Here is an 11,351-nt window from a genome sequence, read left to right as displayed (position 1 = left end):
TGGAGACCTGGAGGATCAGGACCTGCAGGATCATACCTGGAACCTGAAAGTGACTTGAACACCTGTATTTTATATAAGGATGTACTACTAGAGGATTTTTTAGTATTTTGGTATGATAAAATGCTTTGTTTTAGTCAAAAAAATATTTTTGCTCTTTACCTGGATGACCCTGCCAGGTTTGCTGGCATCCTGTGCCCGCCAGGATGGAGATATTCAAAAAATTCCAACTCTCAGTTATGTGTCATACCCATACTTAAAAAGTCAAGCAGTTTGGGCTCTTCATCTTTCACACACAGAAAATGAGATAGAAAAAACCGGATGGGGGGGCGTTCAACGCCCCCCCCCCGACCGTTAAGGGTTAATATCTTGGATGTTTATCTGTCTTATTGTCTGATTTTAATAGTTGCTTCTTTCCAGTGAAGCTTAGCATAGGTCTTGGGATGGTTTTGGCTATTTATTTGTTAGATTTGTTGTCTGGGAAGTCCAAAGTGTGTATAATAATTAGTTGCACCTGTTTATGGGCCAATGCATTCACCTCACTCTAATTATTTATGTCATACACCTGACATGGCAGAAGCAGGAAATATTTTTAATATCTTCAGTTATGACGTGGTGTCATTTGATAGAAAAAAAGTAACTGTACATATACTTAATATATGTTTATCTAAATTGGATGAAAACGAGGTTGTGTGATTTTTAAAATAATGATCAACTAAACTTTTTAACATACAAGGTTTGGTGATTATTTCAAAACAATACAATCTGCCTATTTATTTGATTGTTAGAATATAACAATATAAAGTCAATTCTTAAAATATTAATATATATATTTAAGTAAATTTTGGGATAGATTTATTCGAAATTTTTTTTTTGAAATTTATAATTGATGTTAAATTTATTTTTTGTAATGTTTTGCTAATTATAGAAAAAATATATGCATACCGTTAGAGCCGCTATGAACTCTAGTTTTTGTAAATATAAAACGATTCCTGTGTTACACATAGTTTTAGAACTACTTTTTTAAATGTCCCAACTGACTTAAAAAACAACAGTTTCATTTTTCAACCTTTCTTACATTTTTTTTCTTTTCAATGTAGCTCCTAAACTACAAATTGGACAAAAATGGTACTTATATTTCCAAAAACTAGAGATAAAGACTATTCTAACAATATACATAGCATTGTTTCTACCATTAACATAAGCCGCGTAGTTTTAATTTTAAAAATGTATGCGGTTTTGCACATCTTTATTTTAATCCGTGAAAATTTACTCTCAAGTCAAGTTTTAAGTAAGTAGGAACATTTTACCACGTAGCTACTAAACTATAAGTAGCTCAGGAATTTTTATTATATTTTTAAAACCTTCTTTTCTTTTTTCTACCATTAACACAAGCCGCGCAAGTAGAATTTTCAAAAAGATATGTATGAATACTTTAATCTTTAATGATTTATTAGCAAGTAAAGTTGTAAGTCAGTTGGGACATTTTAAAACGTTCATCCTAAACTATTCTCAGCGCAGGAATGGTTCTTATATTTAAAAAAATTTGAGCTTACAGCGGTTTTAATGGTAAATATAACTTTTTTCTACCATAAACACAAGCCGCGCAAATTGAATTTGAAAAAGGGAGGAATAGGTTGTGCTAAAAATCCGTAAAGGTTGTGAGTTTTAAGGTAAAAACAGTAGTAGAACGATAAAAATTTATGTTAACTTTTTAAAAAATTTGTTGTCTAGTTAATTTACATTATGCTGACAAGATGATATGCTAAAAAATTAAAAATCTGCTTGTAGTTAGGTAGTTAGGACCAAAAAAAACTAAGGTCATTGTTTCACCAATTTTAGAGTTGCTATGCTCAACAATTTTAAATTCAATTCTAAAATGTATAAATTTTCTATAATAGCTAGTCGTTGCAGACACGGACTTATCCTAATTATAGATAAAAGCATTGCTTTAAAAAATTAAATAATGTTTAAAAAAAAATCTTCTAAACTTTTTGAAAAAATCTACGAATTGATTTTGGTATCTTTCAGAATTAATAGAATATTCTTCTACTACAAATTGTTTGGGTCATGTGAAGGAAACGAAGTTGCGGGTTTTGTCATATTTCCACAGTAGCCTTTCTCCTATTTCTAGCCCCTGCGGGGGGGGGGGGGGGGCTCTAACACCTAACCTAAAATAACCTTACTACTCTTTAAGTCGTCAGTTGCAGGTTTCTCTTGTCCATTTTTTGTCTACCTTCTGGCTTTCTCCCATTTCTTCATTATCCATTGAGGAAATGTAATGGGTATGACCCATTCATTTTATTACCTTTCTATGGAAGTCCTTACCGTGCATAATAAAGAGTTGCGCCTGTTTATAGGTCAAGACATTTCCCCTACTCTTATTATTAATAGCAGCAGTTGGTATCAAACTTAAATATTACACAGGGGAAAAGTTAAGTAAAAAATATACCCGCGACCATGGCTCAACACATAACGCACTCGCTCATCGTCGGGGAGGTGATAGGTTCGAATCTAGGCTTAACACTGTGTCATAACCAAATACGTTCATACTGCTACTATGTCAGGTTGGGTTGTTGGACCATGGCGTTTCATGTCATGGACAGAATCTCCGCCCGTATGAGGTAATTAACCAGAGCTGGATCTTTAAATCATTTCAATGGTGCGCCAAATCGGGGTGCGACGAATTTCAACCAATCACAGCGCGGCATTTCGTAAAATGCTGTGCTCTCACTGGTGGAAAGTTGGCTCACCCCGATTTGGCGCACCATTGAAATGATTTAAAGATTCAGCTCAGGTAAAAAAAAAATAATGAAGCCACACACAAATTTGAATAAATGAATTACTTTATTGTGTAAATAATTAGATACATTACATAACTTTATTATATACCTATATATATATATTGATAATAGTAGTAATATAATGATATAATAATAGAATAATAGTTAGTTCTCACCCACTTTGAAGAAAAATTTATAAATTACAAATGTGGCTAGAACTACTCTGTGTGTGTGTGTTGTATACATTTTCATAACTATAATGAAAATAAACAAACAAACATAATTGATAACAAAAAAGCAAGGAGGCAAAATTTACATCAACAAAATAAGAGAAAATTTAGTAATAATAAACCTTAAAATGCATGGTATTAAGGTATTAACAATTATACATAACAGTGAATCATTTCTCTTTCTTCATCTTTTGCAAACAAAAGTAAAATAATTTGACGTTCTAAAGTGGGACCTGCAAAAATTTCTAAACAAAACAGGGGTTTTGTTTGTTGAAGAATGGAAAGAGAAAAGCTGGCACTGTGTACAGAGTTGGTGTGTGTGTTATATCTAGGATACAGAATATAATTTTATTTAGAAACTCAGATCTAACACTTGAAAATATATATGATGTTAAAAACAACAAAATTTTTATTCTTTTTTTTCTCCAGATAAAATGCAGAAAATATAATAATAGTGTTTCAACACACAGATGTGTGAGAGATAGGTTGGTGTTGGCTGTGCGGCCATTTTCTTTAACAAACAGCCAACAGTCAACCAACTGCAGCCAAGGGATCAGGCAACATGAGAGGGTATTTATTTATCTAACAATGTGTGTTTTTTTTAATTACAGAAGGTATTTTTTATGTTAAAACTTTTGTCCGCAGCAATAGTAGGCATTGATTTTAATTTCTAAACACAACTATGTAAAGATGATATTTTGAAGGTGGAAATAAAATGCATACCTATGACTACTGCGGAATAAAGTTCTAAGAATTACATAAGGACATAAACATAATATTACACAAAAATTCTAATTATCACAGCAGCATTTTTAATTAAGAATAGTTATTAGGAGAAGAGAGAGATTTTTTCAGTTAGGAGGAAGGGGTTAGGATTATAAAAATAAATTATAACTATCTCTCTCTTTATATATATACATTAATATATAATTTATTTAATAAACTTTGCATTGTAGTAATAACAACAAAATTCTAAGGACATTATTTAAATTTAAAATAAGTGTAAATTTGCATTATATATATTTATATTATGTTATTTTATATATTTTACAGTATGATATATACCTTAATATACACACACATAGAATAATAATGGAGATTGTTGTGAGGTTTTATTTTTCAAATTTCAAACACAGAATGAATACTTGTATAGAAAAAATATAGAACTTTATAATTTTATTCCTCTAATAAAAATATATGCTGACAGCACGACTACTCTACAATACAGAACATATCACAAGATTAATGAGTTGTTACAGCCCCCGGAGTAAGAAAAAGTTACACAGTTCAACTTTTATGCGCATATTCCTTGCAAGAAGGAGCAGTTAAGAAATATCAGAACATATTGAACTTTTATGCGCATATTCATTGCAAGAAGGACCAGTTACGAAGAACATATTCAACTTCTGTATTCTACACACACAGTATATCAGTGTGTGTCTGTGTTGATTTCTTTAATTATTTTAATTTAAACTCTAGGAACTGTAGCTTCTTCTTTTTATTAAGGAGTATAATGTTATTTATAATAATAAAAATAATTACAATTTGTCCATTGGCTGAGGAAAATAATTCCCCACCACTCCTCTGGACAAATTGGTATAATTTTTGTAAAAATAAATCTATATGAATGCATAATTCTGTGTCAAGGTTTTTCTTTACTGTGTAGTTAAAAAAATAATTAATAATAATAATGAGAATAGTAAACATCTAATAATAGAAAATAAAGTAAAAATACCATAAAACACATTTGCTTGATCCCTTGGATCATTTTATGAGCTCAGCAGTATCTCTCTCCACCACACATATCTGTATTACAGACAGACAGACAGAGAGAGAGAGAGAGAGAGAGAGAAAGAGATATTATAAAAAATAGATTATACTAATTATATATTCTGTTTAAATTGGATTCCTATGAGACAGTTATATATATATTTACATGGAGAAATATTTTTTAATATCTTTAAATTTTGGAGCATATTTTTTTCACTGGCTTTATAGTTGAATATATATTTACACAATGATTGCTAGGTACTAACTTACTACTACTACTACTGCTACAGCCAAAGAAAATAATTAACTCCGGACACAAGAACGCTAGGGTGCACAGCAGAGAGTGGGGTGTAGCTTATTTATACAAAGTGTGTGTGTATGTGTATGTAGTACACAAGATATTATTTATATATATTTATACATTATTAATTAATAGACTAATAATCCATCATGCATGTCTGTGTGTGTAGGAGCTTTATAATCAATCAACAATCCCTGGGTATCTTCTCTCTCTCTCTCTGTATCTATCTCTATATATATCTAGAGCCTTTGTTGTTGATGTTGCCAAGCTGATTGCCAGGCAGCCAACTGTTGCTGTTGCCTACAACAAAAATAACATTATGAAACACTGTGTATCCTTTACATAATATTTGCTACTGTAAAGAAAAAAAATACATAATAACAGGTGGATTATCTATAATACAAAGTAGAATGATGTGTCTGTCTGTCCCGTCCGGCCCTTAAGATCTCGGTAACCACTGGACAGATCGGAAACTCTTCAGGGTTTATACCTATTAGTCCTGTGGTGGGTTTAAGCTATTTTCTTGGGGGGTGGGACTCCCCAAAAAACAAAAAAAATCCCCCCTCCATTTTTTCGGTTTATGGGGCAGTTGATGCCATAAAACTGCTGGCAGTATTTTTTAAATTTTTTTAATTACCTCTTGGGGCCAAGCCCCTAGAGGCTAGGGGCGAAGCGGCTAGTTATTATTATTCTTATAATACAGTGTGTGATAACAGCTCAAAGAAGAAAAAAGAAACTTACTGAGCAGCCAACTGCTGTTGATAAAATGGATGATACTGAAAATCTGGACCTAAACAAAAAAAAATAAACAAATAAAAATATACAAGATTAGTCAAATCAAATTAGGGGATTCTTTAAATTACCATGCAACCCCCCATAAAAAAAGCAGGAAATTGTATAGACACAAAATATTTAGAAATATAGCCAACTCTTTTAGAGATCTTAGAGATGAAACCTAAATATTTAAAACCTAAAAACAGTAATTTAAATTTTTGAAAATTCTTTAGAGAACAAACATAAATTTAATTGTACCTGGACTAGGAGCTGTAGGAGGAGCCTGAGCTGGAGATGGGCTGGATACCGGACCTGGCATGGACAGTCCTGCTCCACCCAGTCCTCCTGCAATTCCGCAGTTTTTTAACATTATTAAAAACTGAAAAAAATGACAGGGCAACTTTGAAATGTTATAGCACCCGCTAGGGTAGAGCTAGAAAAGAGTTAAATACGGCAAAAGACGCGTATGGCAATGCTTTATAAAATTCCACCCCTGAGAGTACTGACGTCGATTTTAGTGAAGGTACTCAAGAAAAAGAAATTCAAAAAAGCTTACATCGTAAATTTTCTAAGTCCGAAGTCGCGTTTTTGGTTATTTTGAGATTCCCGCTCTACAAATCGGTATAAACTCACCAAAATCAATACAGGCATGTACAAGGACATACTACATGACCCATTTGAAGAATTTGAACCAGTGGCCCACAGAAAAGGAGTAATAGCTTGTGTACTGTACAGACGGTTTCCCCTCTATCTCAGCTTCTAGAAGGCACACAGAAAATCTGAAATATGCCCCATAGAGATCTCATCTGGCCCAACAAAAGTGTCCCTTATGTTTTCCTTCTACCTGTAAAATTGAGTTGAAGTTTTTTATCTTTTAAATTTATAGAAAAAATTCCATACAGTCAAACATACACCCTACCATTTTGGGGGCTTTGAAAAGACAGAAAATTATTATTTAATGCTTTTAGCTTTGAAAAAAATATAGAAAATTGGATGAAAAAGAACCAAGAAATGAGTATTATGCACATATATGGAGACCACTGTTTTATGCGTCCCTAGGGCCATAAAGATGACATAGGAACAAGTTTGTTCTGATTGAACACTTGGCTGCTTGATACTGCCGTTTTTTGTCTAATAATTTTCATTTGTAATTTAAATTTTTTTAAAAAATCCTCTAAATTTCATTGAAAAAAATCTATGAATTAATTGTGACTGAATAATCTTTTGTTATTCATTGTATGTATAATTATTATAACATAGTAAAGGGATAATAGATTAAAACTATCTGTTGAAAAGTTTGGACAATACTAGTTTGTAATACTATGTGAGGGAGTGATTTTGGTTGGGTAAGCTAGATATAACGTGTTAATGATCAGTCTATAAAATGAGTCAACATGGTCTAATGTAAATTTTCTGGTACATATATAGTGCATTAGATGGACTTAGATATATTTAGGTGAAATTGTATATATGGTATAGAATATGTTATCAATGTCCAATGTCTGCATGTTAAGTTTGATTAAAATGTCTTGTGTATTATATAAAATTGATATAAAATGCATTTATGGTGTTGAATTCAATATAATATAACCTAATATTGTGTGTAAGATGATTAGTTTGACTTTTGTATGGATAAAATATAGCGGATTCTAGCGGCGATTTTTTTTACTAATATATAGAGGTGGAGATTTGGTCTTGGTTTGCTGAGAGTAAATCCTCAATAGATATTGCAGAGTATTAGACTGCTACAGAAAATGGATCATATTTGTGTAGGCAATTTGTTTTATTGGCTTAAAATGATTAACTATTAGAAATATATACAAAAAAAATGTATTAATTTTCTAAAAATTTTATATTTCATTATTATTTTTTCTCTCTCTCTCTCTCACTATTTCTCTCTTTATCCCTCCGTCTCTCTCTTTGTCTGTCTCTCTATTTCTTTCTTCCTCCCCCCCCCCCCAATTCCCCTTATTTATACTCGGATTTTAAAAATTTCTAATTTTATAATAAAATTCGTGTTTCGTGCGTGGAAGGTTGCGTGATTTTTAAACGCATTTTAATGCTTTTTTAAACAATTGCCTTACGAACAAAATAACTTTTTTTCTATAAGAGATACATTCATAAAATTTAATATGCCAATAAAACACCCTTGTCAGAATCTATGTTTAAAAGTACATCGCTCAAAGTAAAAAAACACGGCATTTATTCAATTTCAAAGTCAATCTCATTCTCTCTCTCATTTACGTATTACACGTCGCTTCGCTCTGGTTAAGGACACTTAAACTCAATGTCTCCTTTCTCTTTTTTATATCAAGGAAAACAGGTCTAACTAATAAGAAAACGTTAGTATAAAACTTTGGGGACTAGTGTAATAAACAGTCCAATATTCTCTCCCTCCCTTTTATATCAAGGAGAACACATCTAATTAATAAGAAAACGTTATACTAAATCTATCTATCTATCCGTTATGGCTGATGGCCCTTCTACCTCTCTATCTCCCCTTGTGTTAGCTTTGGTATGTATCACGCCTCGCTTCGCTTGGGTTTCAAGACAATAGACACTATCTATCTATCTTATGGCTGATGTACGGGCCCCTCTACCTTCCTATCTTCCCTTCTGGTAGCTTTGGTATATTCACCAATACTATAGTTGTTATCTGGGTATATCCACCAATACTCTAGTTGTTACCTGGGTATATCCATCAATACTCTAGTTGTTACCTGGGTAAATCCATTAATACTCTAGTTGTTACCTGGGTATATCCATCAATACTCTAGTTGTTACCTGGGTATATCCATCAATAAAATAGTTGTTACCTGGGTATATCCATCAATACTCTAGTTGTTACCTGGGTATATCCATCAATAAAATAGTTGTTACCTGGGTATAACCATCAATACTTTAGTTGTTACCTGGGTATATCCATCAATAAAATAGTTGTTACCTGGGTATATCCATCAATACTTTAGTTGTTACCTGGGTATATCCATCAATACTCTAGTTGTTACCTGGGTATATCCATCAATAAAATAGTTGTTACCTGGGTATATCCATCAATAAAATAGTTGTTACCTGGGTATATCCCTTAATACTCTAGTTGTTACCTGGGTACACCCATCAATACTCTAGTTGTTACCTGGGTATACCCATCAATACTCTAGATGTTACCTGGGTATAGCCATTAATACTATAATTGTAACCTGGGTATTTACATCAATACTATAATTGTTACCTGGGTAATAAATACTGTATTTCTTACCTGGGTAAAGAGAAAAATCAATCAATCAATCAATTTTTAGGAATTAGGCTTACGTATTACAAGAAAAAAACAATCAATCAATGATTTTTTAAGGATTGGACTTTGAAGGATAGGACTTTAGAAATATCAAAAGAAATCAATCAATCAATCAATTTTTAAGGATTGGGCTTTATGTCAATTTAAGGATTGGACTTTAGAAATTACAAAAAAAAACAATCAATCAATCAATTTTTAAGGATTTGGCTTTATATTGAAGGATTGGACTTTAGAAATTTAAAAAATCAATCAATCAATCAATTTTTAAGAATTGGGCTTTATGCCAATTGAAGGATTGGACTTTAGAAATTACAAAAAAATGAATCAATCAATTTTTAAGGATTGGGTTTTATATTGAAGGATTGGACTTTAGAAATTAAAAAAAAATCAATCAATTAATTTTTATGGATTATCAATCAATTTTTAAGGATTGGGCTTTATGTCAATTGAAGGATTGGACTTTAGAAATTACAAAGAAATCAATTAATCAATCAATTTTTAAGGATTGGGCTTTATGTCAATTGAAGAATTGGACTTTAGAAATTATAAAAGAAATCAATCAATCAATCAATTTTTAAGGATTGGGCTTTATGTCAATTGAAGGATTGGACTTTAGAAATTTAAAAAATCAATCAATCAATCAATTTTTAAGAATTGGGCTTTATGCCAATTGAAGGATTGGACTTTAGAAATTAAAAAAGAAATCAATCAATCAATTTTTAAGGATTGGGCTTTATGTCAATTGAAGGATTGGACTTTAGAAATCACAAAAAATATAAATCAAATTTTAAGCATTAGGCTTAGAAATTACAAGAAAAAATCTATTAATTTATTAGGCCTGGGCTTGGGAATTCAAGGATAAGGCTATAGAAATTACAAGAAAAATCAATCAATCAATCAAAAACGAATTTGCCACCAGTTCAGACTTATTTGGGGGGGGGGGGGGGAGGGTGGGGGTTAAGGCTAGCTTAGGGTGCCGCCAAATACCAGGTTTGCCGCCAATTTATTCTTAAATGGGGGAAGGGGGGGTTAAGGCTAGCTTAGAGTACAACCAAATACCGGATTTGCCGCTAATTTAGTGCTTAATCAATTTTAAGCATTAGGCTTAGAAATTACAAGAAAAAATCAAGCAATTTTTAAGGCCTGGGATTGGGAATTTAAGGATAAGGCTATAGAAATTACAAGAAAAATCAATCAAAAACGAATTTGCCGCCAATTTAGACTTAAGGGGGGTTAAGGCTAGCTTGGGGTGCCGCCAAATACCAGATTTGCCGCCAATTCATACTTAATAAGGGGGGGGAGGGGGGGGTTAAGGTTAGCTTAGGGTACCGCCAAATACCGGATTTGCCGCTAATTTTGTGCTTAGTTTTATAATAACCAAATGTATAAAAATATTAAATGATCCATAATTAAGAACAGTTTGACTTAAGAAGAGCATTTGAATACACACCAACACCCAACTTTACATAAATAAATGGAAAAAATATAAATATCAGCGGCAGCAGCTGTACTTGGAAGCTGCCACCCGCCACAGTTGGCAGGAAAATGGCGACAAATTTACATCAAATCTTATCATATCATGTAAAAAAACCTAAGTTTAAAATCATAAGTCTCTCAGTAAAAAAATTCAGTAACAGAAGGCATTTAAGCTCATTTCTCTTGCTCTTTTTTTTTGGCGACAATTTTAAATTTGCATTTTGGCGGCATTCCCCCCCCCCCCCCCCCCTGCTTTCTTACAATCGCCACAATATGATTTATTCGGATACCCAATGTCAAATTTGGGTTAGGTTATCCTAGGTTATATTAGGTTTAGAGAAGCCTTACAGGGTTAGGGTATATTTGTCGCCAAAAATACCTAATAGAAGAGAATGGGGGGAGAAAAGGGTGAAAAAGTCAACACTCCTACAAAAATAGTTTAAAACCGGCACAGTTAGTCTAGGCTAATGGGAAATGTCGCCCCGTTTCCAAAATGGCCTCTACCAAGATTCTAGGACAGACAAGTAAAGAGTTATAAGTGTAAACTTAAAAATAGCCTCAAACCTGTCCTGTCATCACCTGCTTCAAGTTTGGGGGTTTCAGTTAGACTAGACTGGTGGGAAATGTCACCCCGTTTCCAAAATGGCCTCTACCAAGATTCTAGGACAGACAAGTAAAGAGTTATAAGTGTAAACTTAAAAATAGCTTCAAACCTGTCCTGTCAT

At 32.5% G+C, this 11,351-nt stretch overlaps 1 protein-coding gene and 1 long non-coding RNA gene across 6 annotated transcripts in view; one reads left to right on the top strand and one right to left on the bottom strand.

The window, feature by feature from the left end:
* LOC145306744 (OCIA domain-containing protein 1-like) overlaps positions 1-11,351 on the top strand; it is a 369,294-nt gene that overhangs the window by 280,634 nt on the left and 77,309 nt on the right. The gene's annotated exons all lie outside the window — the stretch shown is intronic.
* On the bottom strand, positions 2,826-6,240 carry LOC145307069 (uncharacterized). Of its 5 annotated transcripts, none has more exons than XR_013875283.1 (5): positions 6,114-6,240; positions 5,823-5,871; positions 5,174-5,381; positions 3,734-4,075; positions 2,826-3,642 (listed from the first exon to the last, which is right to left on the bottom strand). It is a non-coding gene; the product is annotated as an uncharacterized LOC145307069 (long non-coding RNA). The 5 variants fall into 5 exon arrangements; XR_013875284.1 differs by having other exon boundaries at positions 3,769-4,075; XR_013875282.1 differs by having other exon boundaries at positions 3,734-5,381.

Source organism: Acartia tonsa, chromosome 15 (genome assembly GCF_053477335.1).
Source record: "Acartia tonsa isolate MP-2025a chromosome 15, ASM5347733v1, whole genome shotgun sequence".
Lineage (NCBI taxonomy): Eukaryota > Metazoa > Arthropoda > Copepoda > Calanoida > Acartiidae > Acartia > Acartia tonsa.
This window is presented reverse-complemented; position numbering and strand designations above follow the sequence as displayed.